The sequence below is a fragment of the Miscanthus floridulus genome, chromosome 10, assembly GCF_019320115.1.
Source record: "Miscanthus floridulus cultivar M001 chromosome 10, ASM1932011v1, whole genome shotgun sequence".
NCBI classification, from domain to species: Eukaryota; Viridiplantae; Streptophyta; class Magnoliopsida; order Poales; family Poaceae; genus Miscanthus; species Miscanthus floridulus.
Window position 1 is genome coordinate 126,763,489 of NC_089589.1, and position 10,942 is coordinate 126,774,430.

The 10,942-nt window shown below is 41.6% G+C and overlaps 1 pseudogene; it reads left to right on the forward strand.

Annotated features, from left to right (window-relative positions):
- Nucleotides 1-628: 628 nt before the first annotated feature.
- On the forward strand, nucleotides 629-2,016 carry LOC136489564 (uncharacterized; annotated as a pseudogene).
- The last annotated feature ends 8,926 nt before the right edge of the window (nucleotides 2,017-10,942 follow it).

Here is a 10,942-nt window from a genome sequence, read left to right on the forward strand (position 1 = left end):
ACACGCGTGCCACCAAGGTCTGCATCTCGCCTGCTCCTCCCGTGCTCTGCCTCTGCCGTCGGACCCCGCGCCGCCGCGCGCTGCCTACCCTGGAGCGCCACCGGGCATGCCGCTGGCCTACCTAGGCTGGCCCATCTGGCACATTTCCCTGGGCCTAAACCCTAAGTGGCCCATTAAGGGCTTGTTTGAACATCTTTTTTTTTGAAACTTTGTTTCAACATCTTTACTTGTATGATTATACGTTTCAACATCTTTACTTGTATATTATGTGTTATAATCATAAAATTAATTCTAGGGTTGCTTTTTGTGCTGAAAAAATAAATTAGTTCTAGGGTTGAATATTACTTTTATATTATGTTGGTTATTATTTTTACATTGTTTGATATATATATATAAATAAATTAAGTCTAGGGTAGCATATTTTATAATGCTTAATTTGGAGCAATAGTTTTTGTTATCGGATTGGCGTGGAATATTTATTTTAGCTTATTCAATTCATGCTATGTGTGAATATTTCATGTCCATTCTATGCTAGATGCACATATATTTTCATGCTATGTATTTATTGTACGTGCTGTTAAACGATGCTTACACAAAAATAAATATTCACTAAATCAGAATTAGCTTGATGAGTTCTCCAAACAATGGTGACGAGGCGGATGCCCAACCAAACAATGGTGATGAGGCGGGTACCCAAGGATCAGACTCGCAGCACAACATCACCAATGGATTGTGGAGTTCACCATCCGATCCATGCCCTAGCATAGATAGGGCGGCTCATCGTGCCAAAACCCGAGACCTTACTTACAATCCAATAGATGACGTGGTACAATTTAATAATTTCAATGAAGGGCTATGAGGGGTTGTTATTCATATCCATACCTACATACCGAATATATATATATATATATATATATATATATATATATATATATATATATATATATGATTGGTTGTTCTTCGTAGATAACTTCTCAATTGCGGAACCAAACGGAGGAAGATGCATCGGATTCCGCACCAGAGGCAACTGAGACCACCGCCAAAGATAGGAAGCGGAAACGTGGGGAACGGGGCGTAAGCAAGTGGCCCGATCATACATATTCTATTACAGAAGTCAGCCCGAAAGGAGAGCCCGTACAACCTTTACATGTGGCAGTTAAGTATCGAAACGCCATCGGTTTCCTTGTTAGGGACAATCTTGACATCACAATCTCTAATTGGAAACTAGTGCCGAAGAAAACCAAAAAGGACTTGTGGAAAAAGTTGAGAACAAGGTTTATTTTCACAATTGAGTCATGAGCTGTCACGAAGGAGTACACAATGAGGCAGTGTGCAATCAGCTTTCGTAAGAAAGGGTTGGACACAATAAAGAAGTACCCAAAAATTACAGCAGCTAAGTGGAAGACCATTGTTGAGCAGAAAACATCAGAAGAGTTCTTATCTAAGAGTCAAGCCAATAGTGAACTTACAAAGAAGAACATATACCACCACCATCTTGGAATTGGTGGTTACCAGCGTGTGATTCCCAAATGGAGGACAGAAGAAGCTACACAAAAGGCGGCAGGGTTACTGGTGTTGTTGGAGGATGTATCCGAAAGGGCAGGAGACTGGCTTCGTACGCAGAAACCATAAGAAAGTGAGGCTGGTTTGTCGTGGCTAGATACAATGACCGATGAAGCAGTCATGAACATTTTGGCCGTGGTAGCTAAGCAGAAGGAAGGATCATTCAAGCCATCAAGAGAGAGGGACACCCTTAGTGTTGGTCTAGGTAACCCAGAGCACCTCGGTCGTGTGCAAGGCGTCTCGTCCCGGTTGGGCAGGAAGAAAGGATTTCCTGAGCATGCCGAGATGTACAGAAAACGCGACCACTACAAGGAAGCTATGAGAGATTATTTTATGGAGGAGGCTAAGCCAGAAATGAAACAGATGTTGCTTGAAATCATGGCCAATCCTGATTCTGAGATAAGGCAACAATTGGCTAGTGTAATGTCAAGTCAACAAGTGCCGACAATGTAGCAGCCATATATGATCACACAGACGCCACAGATGCAGATGGTCATCATGCAACCCTCAGATTCTCCAATAGTTCCAAGCAGTATCAGATCTATGACAAATAGGGAGCACTATGTAGTTGATGACATCATCTCATCGATAGCTTGCTCCCTAGTTATATCGTATGGTATCACCAATATCTGTACGATAGAAGTTGCCACTGGTATGGTGATCCCAGGCCACGACTATCACAACAAGAAAATGCCAGAGGAGTACTATAGGGTAGAAGTGTTGACAATCATGGAAGGACATAGGGATGACTTCCTAGACATCCCCACTCCTAACGGTGTCGAGAAACTCGGTGAAGCTATCAACGAGTTCATCTTATGGCCTCGACGGGACATTAGGTTGAATGATCCTATTCCATCGATGCCATTTTTTGGAGTGGACGATGAAGGAGGTTTCTCATATGTAGCCTCACTGCCATCTCATACCCCTTTAGAGCCTAAACCTAACCCAACATCTCCAAACCCACCATCTCGTAATGCACCACCATCACCAAAACCTAACCCACCACCAGCGTTTAGACTCCACACCATCTTAGAGCCTCTACCTAACCCACCACCATCGACAACCTTGAATCCACCATCATCCCCGACCAAGAAGGATGCCTCGTCGGAACCTAAAGGCCATGTAGCTGCAGGATCAGCTAAGTCTGTGCCAAAAATGGTTACACCCATCGGTGAGACATCGTCACCTACGGTCATGAAGAAGTGGATGGCCAGATTGACAAGGAGACCAGTCACACGTGGCAGTGAAAAAGCTACCAAGTCTGCCTCCGACAAGATCACCATACGAAAGCCAACGAGAGAGGATTACAATAATATCCCCACCGATAAATATGTGACAGGCAGTCCTCTACTCTAGTGGTGCGAACTCCATTGTGTTTCACGTGCGATGAAGAGGTTGCATGACTGGTATATGAGAGCATCTTCGGTTGGGATCAATGCCTTCAGCGCGGTTGTACCACCACTAACTTTTATGAGTGGCTCTAGCAAGGTTATGGTTGACTTCGAAGACATTTGGTTGATGTTTCGCCTTTGCAAACTCGACGTCTAGCTCATGACCGTGTGGTGCCTGTAAGTGTCGCTCGTATGTAATTATGTTTTATTACTAATATAATGTTAGGGCATATGAAGTATCTGACAAAGTCATGCGCTTTACAGAATGCAACAAGCCGACCATGAGATGCAGTTCACTGAGGATCCATTTCTTCACGAGGGGAAAAAGGTTGGGTATCTCAACCCATTAAGAATAAGCGAGAATGAGCACACAGTTGTTATGGGTCCTGATCATGACAAGTTTGTGGGCAAGAGCGAGGCTGAAATGGCAAAAATTAGAGTGAAGGAGCAGCAGAAGCAGGAAACTGCAGTGGCCACCTACATAGGAAACGCATTTCTTCAGTACCAGGACATGAGAATTATATGTGCACCATACATGTTCAAGTATGTGTTGGTCGTAAACTCCCTTAATAATTTTTATTTACAAAGTTCTTACTGTCTTAACACATGGCTTCATTGAATCCGTGCAGGGACCATTGGGTCTGTATGTACATTTGGCTATATGAGGCACGGATTTTGGTCCTTGACTCCGCAGATTTCCCACAGAGTAGTTATGAAAAAATCATCGATATTTTACAACAGTAAGTCAAGATTTGCATGCGTGCTTTTCCACATTTCTATATTATCTATGAGAGTTTGGATATGACTTGTTGAATTCATTCGAGCTCTGCAGGGCATACAAGTTCTATAAGTTCAAGGGTGGACGGTACGATTTAAAAAAGCCAGAAAACCACTACATGTGCGGAGTAACTATCCGGTAAATTTTAAATAAGCATACATATATTTGTCTTCTATGTTTGTACATGTAGCAACTATGTAGTAACCAATTGCGAACTCTTATATATATATAGTGCCATAAGCAACCACCAGGATCGGTGCACTGTGGGTACTATGAGTGCGAGTTTCTCAGAGAAAACGGGAGATACACCAATAACCCTAGCAAAGTAAGTAATAGTCGTATGCCAAGTTTTATCACTACTTATGCCTTATCTGTATTGGTTAGTTGTAAATTATGATGACTTATTATATTTTGCAGGTATACAAGTGTAATCCCACGAGTAGGCTCCTCCAAAATCAAGAGCTCATGAACATTTGCGAGGACTTTAGCCAGTTCATCATGAACGAAATAATTCACTTCGATGGGAAGTATTTTGATCCAGAATCGGAATTAGTTCGACCAGAGTACCGAGATCTCGTAGATATTGCCAGGCTAGAGCTAAACCACGAGGATTATTAGAGGAGTACGTCATGGGACCGAGCTAGCTATGAGTGGAAGAAACTTTGTTTTATGTATACATTATTAGCGTGTGATGACTTTGGTAGACGACAACAAATATTGCTTTTCTCGCGCATGCAAATATAATTTTCTGTGATTTCTATTTGGATTCGTTTCAATTTGTATACAATATTCACTAGCGGAAAAAAAAACAATTCACTAGCGGAAAATATATGGCGCCAAATTTTGAATTTTTAAAAACAATTCACTGGCGGTTTTGCTAATAAACCGCCACTGGAAAAATTATTCCAGAGGCGGCAGATTTAGATGAACCGCCTGTGCTAAAAAAGCTACACTGGCGGCTGACTTAAACGAACCGCCAGTGAAAATGCTTTAACACTGGCGAATTATTTACTTCACCCGCCAGTGTAAACACTATTATCACTGGTGGTTGTTTTAGAGAAACCGCCAGCACAAAGTTATTTCTAATGGCGCATCTTAACTAACCTCCTGTAGTATTGTTGATTTGTACTAGCCTTTCACACTAGCGGTGGGTTTAGCCGCCAGTAGAAATGCCTCTGGAACTGCCAGTGCTGAGCTCCAGTGTACTAGTGTACAAATATAATTATGATATAAAAATTCTACATGTTGATTGCCGTGGTGCAAGAATTATTTTGTCGTGGTAAGAACTAATAGGGTATCCTAAGACCTATAATCTTTTTTAACAAAAAAATATTTGAATAAAAGATACAACAAACACTAGAATTTCAACTTAACATCAAGATAGAAAGTGCAACAACTAAATTAAAAAGTTGAAAGCTAAACTATAAACTAGTGGTAGAGCTTGACGTGAGATCTATGATGGGGTAGCAGTACTTGATGATATATTAATATTTAAGCCTTATAATATTTGTTTACTTGAAAATAATCTCAAAAAGCAGGAAGATGTAGGCACCTATGGTATGTACTAACCTCCCCCTTTTCTCAAGATGCTTGATTTTTTTATCAACAACTTTTTATGTAGTAATGGTTATATTATCAATATGGATATGTCAAACATTTACAGTAATATATATATACTTATATTTCTCTCTGTGTGTGTTTGTATGCGTGATTTGCATGATGGTGGCACAACATGTATGTTTACTTTAATCATTTTCTAATGTATTAATATTAAAAAAGGGTCAATGGAGAAACATATTTGTGCTTATGGTTATTCAAACATTTTTTGATAAGCTATTAAAATAATAGTAAGATATAGATAATATAGATACAAATCTAAATATGTTAGTTTATATTATCTTTCATAATGGCATATTGTAACATGATTTTATAGAACATAGAGTACTTAAAATTAAATTAAAAATATTTATATATTACAATATTTGAGTTAGATTGTGTACACTTATCTTGAATAACAATTTCACGCTTGGTAAGTCATTAAAATAAATAGTTGTCCTAATGTATACATGTTACTTGATCTATATATATTGTGGGACAAAGTATTATGCTTATTTTTCACTTAACAGTTATTGAAATATATATAATTGAGAAATATATATATATATATATATATATATATATATATATATATATATATATATAGGGAGAGACTATTCAGCAGCCGGCTACAAAATAAGTTATTCTGTAGCCACCTCTATTTACCATAATTTTATATACTAATTTACCATAATGTCAATACATATTTACGATAGTTGGGTTACTATAACACATGGGAATATTTACCATAACGTTATAGTAAACCACTTAGTAAGGAGTTACTGTAAATCTCGTAAATTAACATAGTAATTATCGTAACTCAAAGTGGCTACAGAATAAGTTATTCTATGGCCAGCTACAGAATAGTAGTTCTATATATATATATATATATATATATATATATATATATATATATATATATATATATATATATATATATATATATATATATATATATATATATACATACTTTATAGATAATCTTTTGTTATAGCTTATATTAGTAGTTATACGCTGCATGGGGTGTTTATTTTAATTTCATTGAATGTATGCTTCATTAACTGAGGAATTATTATGTAGGCATAATAGTTGATTGTATGTTTACACCGGAGTTACCTTCCCTAATGGCTCAAACTAACTGAATGGTATATGGTTGTAGCTAGTTCGGCACATGTGTATCTTATATATATTGGTTTTGATCATCTGGTATTTTATTAAAAGATTAACGAACTATGAATGTGATGGGTCCTGCGTATGTTGTTTGTTGGTTTTGATATATTGCCTCTAATATTTTATTAGTAGATCCATAAATGTGATGAGTCCTGCGGATATGATATTTATTAATACATTAACCAAGTGAACGTGAGCTGGTAGGCTAATCTAATATTTTATATTAATCATCTATGAACGAACATTTGTAAGACGGATCAAAGTTTTTTTTACGACCAAACGTTCTCTTTTCTTTGTAACAAAAAAGTAAGTATATTAATAGGTCCATATATAAATGTGATTGGTCCTGATATTTTATATTAATATTAATACATTAACCAAAAGTGAACGTGATAGATAGCAACTTTGAAACGTACGTATGACCAATTCTATTTTTTTCTTTTAAAAAATATTTTATTTAGTATAATGGCAGAGGTGGGTAATTTCTACAAAACAAAATAGATCCAAGGGTTAGAATGGCTAGAGTCTTTTGATTTGATGGCATGATGTTTCTGATTAATGTGAGATTTTCTAGTATTTATTTTTTTTCCTAGCGCGTCTTGTGAGGATTAACGTGGAGGCTCCGTTGGAGCCTCTAATTAGTAATAGTAAATTGAGATTTTCTAGTATTTATCTTTTTTCCTAGCGCGTCTTGTGAGGATTAACGTGGAGGCTCCGTTGGGACCTCTAATTAGTAATAGTAAGATGGCTGTAATCACCTTAAAACATTATTGTGTGATGATTAAAATTACTCTTGCATTTCTGAAACAGATCCAAATGATTTATTTGTTTATTATCTAAACCTTTATTAATTTGCAACACGGTCTTCATGTACACATAGATGATTTTGTTATATACTTTGTGTGAAAAAAATATTGTATGCATTTTTTCGTAAAAAAAGAAAAATATAACATAATAATGTACAGGGTTATATATAGTAGCTTTTCAGAGTGTCTACCGCTATGCCATTGTCAATTGTTCCACTATTACTCGTATTGATATGTTAACTCTACTAAACATTACTATTTGGTTTAGCCACGATATATACATTTAGCACCGCTAATCCTGACCGAGATAGATATTCATTATTTAGTCTGCAGGACTGTCGCGGGTTTGGAACCATGACAAACATCGTGGTTGTCGAAGTGTTTGTGCTCTCTGGTGTTCATCGGTGTACTTCCTCAGTGAGTAAGATATCGGCCTTCTCTAGCTGAGGTTCTTTGGTGGTCTCTCTCTAGTTTTTGGATTGGGACCCCCTCTACATGGGCAGATCCTCCCCTTATATTCTGAGGAGGGCTCAGGTACAAGTCGGTTTGGGTTACAGTGTGTGGTCTTCGTACACCAGGTGTGGGAGACCTCCTGCACGGTGTGGATGGAATCGCGTTGTGCAGCAGGTGCTACCTTCCATGTCATGGGTCGTGCTAGCGTTGGCTCATCTATGCCCGGGGATGGCGGCGACGCTTGCGCATGTGGATGTGAGGGAGGACGGTGGCAACGCGGCCAGAGATCCGAGCCGGAAGGCGAGGAAGCTAGCGGATTTAAAGGCATGCTAGATAGCTGGTGGCCTCGTGGGTGCGGAAAGCGGACAAGCATAGGGGCTCAACAGACAACAATGACTCTTCAGTTCGTGCACCTGCATTTGAAATAGATAGCAATGCCTCAACTTTCTTGGTGGATGTGAGCTGTGACGCGATGGTGATTGTTGATTTAATACGATGGATGTCATGGCTTCGCAAAATTGTAGAAAAAACTGCTATTGGGGCTCTCCTATTTAGATATAGTAGATTAGATAAGTTATCTTAAAGGTAGTAACTAATTCATACCACTGAGGGCGCCCTAAGGCCTCTTAATGGTCTCTTCTTAAACCTGTCAACCTGGTCAAAACGAGTTTGCTCGCTACGGTGTGGGATGGATTGTTCAGCTAACCCGTATAGGCTCCTGAGTCATGCTCAAATAAGTTAGAACAACACGTTTCCAAGAATGGTACGAAGTCTGACCAATTCCAATATATATTAGGCTGCGCTGCAATACACGGACATATTTGCTAGCAAAAATGAAATATATTTTTCCTTTTAAATCCTGCACAAGCTGTGGCCCACACGTTTTCTTATCTTTGGCATTGGCCTTTTTCTTACCAGCCCATCAACCGACGCAAGCCCACCCGTCGCTCCGCCTCCTGCAGCCCAGCGCTGCATCCTACAAGCCAGCTGAGAGCGCCCTCACCCATCCTAGCGGGCCGTCGTCCAACCCTGGGCCCACGGCCCACGCGAGGCTTTATTATATTACCACCACGGTGCCGAACCCTAACGATCGAGTAGAGCGACGGCGACGGCGACGGCGGCGCCGCTGTCCCTGCTCGTCCACACGATAGCTCTGATTCCGCCCGACGCACTAGCTCGCTCGCATGTCATCTCCTCGCAGTCGCTGAATCCGGCGGTGGTGGGTGGAAGAGGAACGCCGGCAAACATCGACATGTATGCTTCTTCTGCATCCGGATCAGCACAGCCAGCAGCAGCACCTGGCGGTGACGATGGCAGCAGCTCTTCGCGACCGCCACCGCTATGGGCAAAGCTCCTGTTGGATTCAGGTGCCAGTATCCACGTGGTGGGTGACCCCAGACTCCTTTCCAACCTCCGCGGCGCGCCGGCGGGGATGAGGGTCACGGTAGCGAACAGCAACACGTTGCCCGTCACCAAGATCGGCGACATACAGATGATAGACTCAGGTTTCACAATCCCTGGTGTTTACCTTGCGCCAGGACTCAAATCAGACCTCATCAGCGTCCGTGAGCTCACGAGGAGCAGGATCTGCACGTGGTTTGATGGAGACCGTGCGACGCTGTACGAGGCTCCTCGGCACGCGAGAGCTTTGGCTCCGCGCTTGGCTGGCTAAAAGCGCTCCTCCGCGAGAGACTATATATTTAGTGCGGGGCCGACGGAGAAAGCCGCATGTTCGCAATAGAATTCAGAGAGAACGGAGAAGGCAAAAGGGGAACAACCCAGGGAGAAAGAGGTAGCTGCCGGAGGACAAATTAGTATTTCAAATTCTGTTACATCACATCTAGAATAATCGGTTCTTTTACATCACATTTTTCCAAATATGTTCAATGGGGTTTTATTTCAGAGTAGAATAGTGGAATCAAAAGTTAATTTAGATGATCTCAGTTTGGATGTTACCAAGTGTAGTCTGTGATGCAAACATCATGGCCGCGCGTCATCAGCAAAGTTCAATTTCGTCCATCAAGCACACTATAGCTCATTACACAACAATGTTTTAAAGTGGTTACAGCCTTGCTACACACAAGTACGTTTGCTATACCTGTAGATGCCAAGAGACAGAGGGATAGATGCATACATGTACGATAGGACAATAATGTTGAAAATACTTCACGTCTATATATCGTGACAAGGAAAATAGCACATGAAAGGCTGCACCCCTGTTATATTGTGACAAGGAAGATGCATGTATTGACCATGTCATGTTGGCGAGCTATCTTCACAGGCTTTGTCGTGTGGGATATTGAGGCACTCGAGGTGGTACAGGCCATCGTCGGCGTGCAACCGGCCTTTCCCGACGATTTTACTGCTGCTCTGCTCCATGACAGAGCACTGGCCGCCGCCGAACATGGCGAGGTAGCCGCATTCAGCTAGCTGCTGCACGGAGACCAGGTTGAGTCCGGTACAGAGGTCTGGGACACACCGCGCGTTGGGGATACGGAAGTTGTCGCAGGATACGATGCCGACCCCGGCGACGGTGAGCACCCTCCCGTCGAGAACGACGGCGAGCATAATGACACGTCGCGGACCACGTGGGAGGTTGCCCTCGAATCCAAGATGAAGAAGCTGGTACGTGGAGGAGCCACGGACCACGGCCTGAGCCCTGGCGTGTTCATCTGCAAGGTGCACTCCTCATTGCTGTGCTTGGATCGCTCGTCTGGGCTGGGGCTGATGTCTTGTTTGCCATCTTTAGCAATATCTTGCTCTGATGATCCCGTATAACAGGTTTTCGCCACTTGCAGAAGCCTTCGTTTTGGTTGCTTTGGTCTGCCAAAATAATTTGGTTGTTCAGCTATCAGCGATCGATGTGCATGCACGGTGCTGAACATGCTCAGCAATCACCATGGGGGGTAATAAACGCATCTGGTCATGAGGAGATACTGAGACACAGGATTATTAAGGGCGCCCTTTTTTCGTGCGTATCTGGTACATAGGAAGATGTCGTCTGGTGCGAGATCACCGATCTCCAATAAGATACTTGTTTCCAAGGAGGAGTAGGAGGAGGAGGAGGAGGAAGCAGGAGATGGCGATGCCATGGCTGTGAGAATAAAACCTCTGTTCAAGAAGTGGGTATGGCAAGAAGACGATGGAACAGACGACGAATTGAGCGGCTAGGCCCAACGATTCCG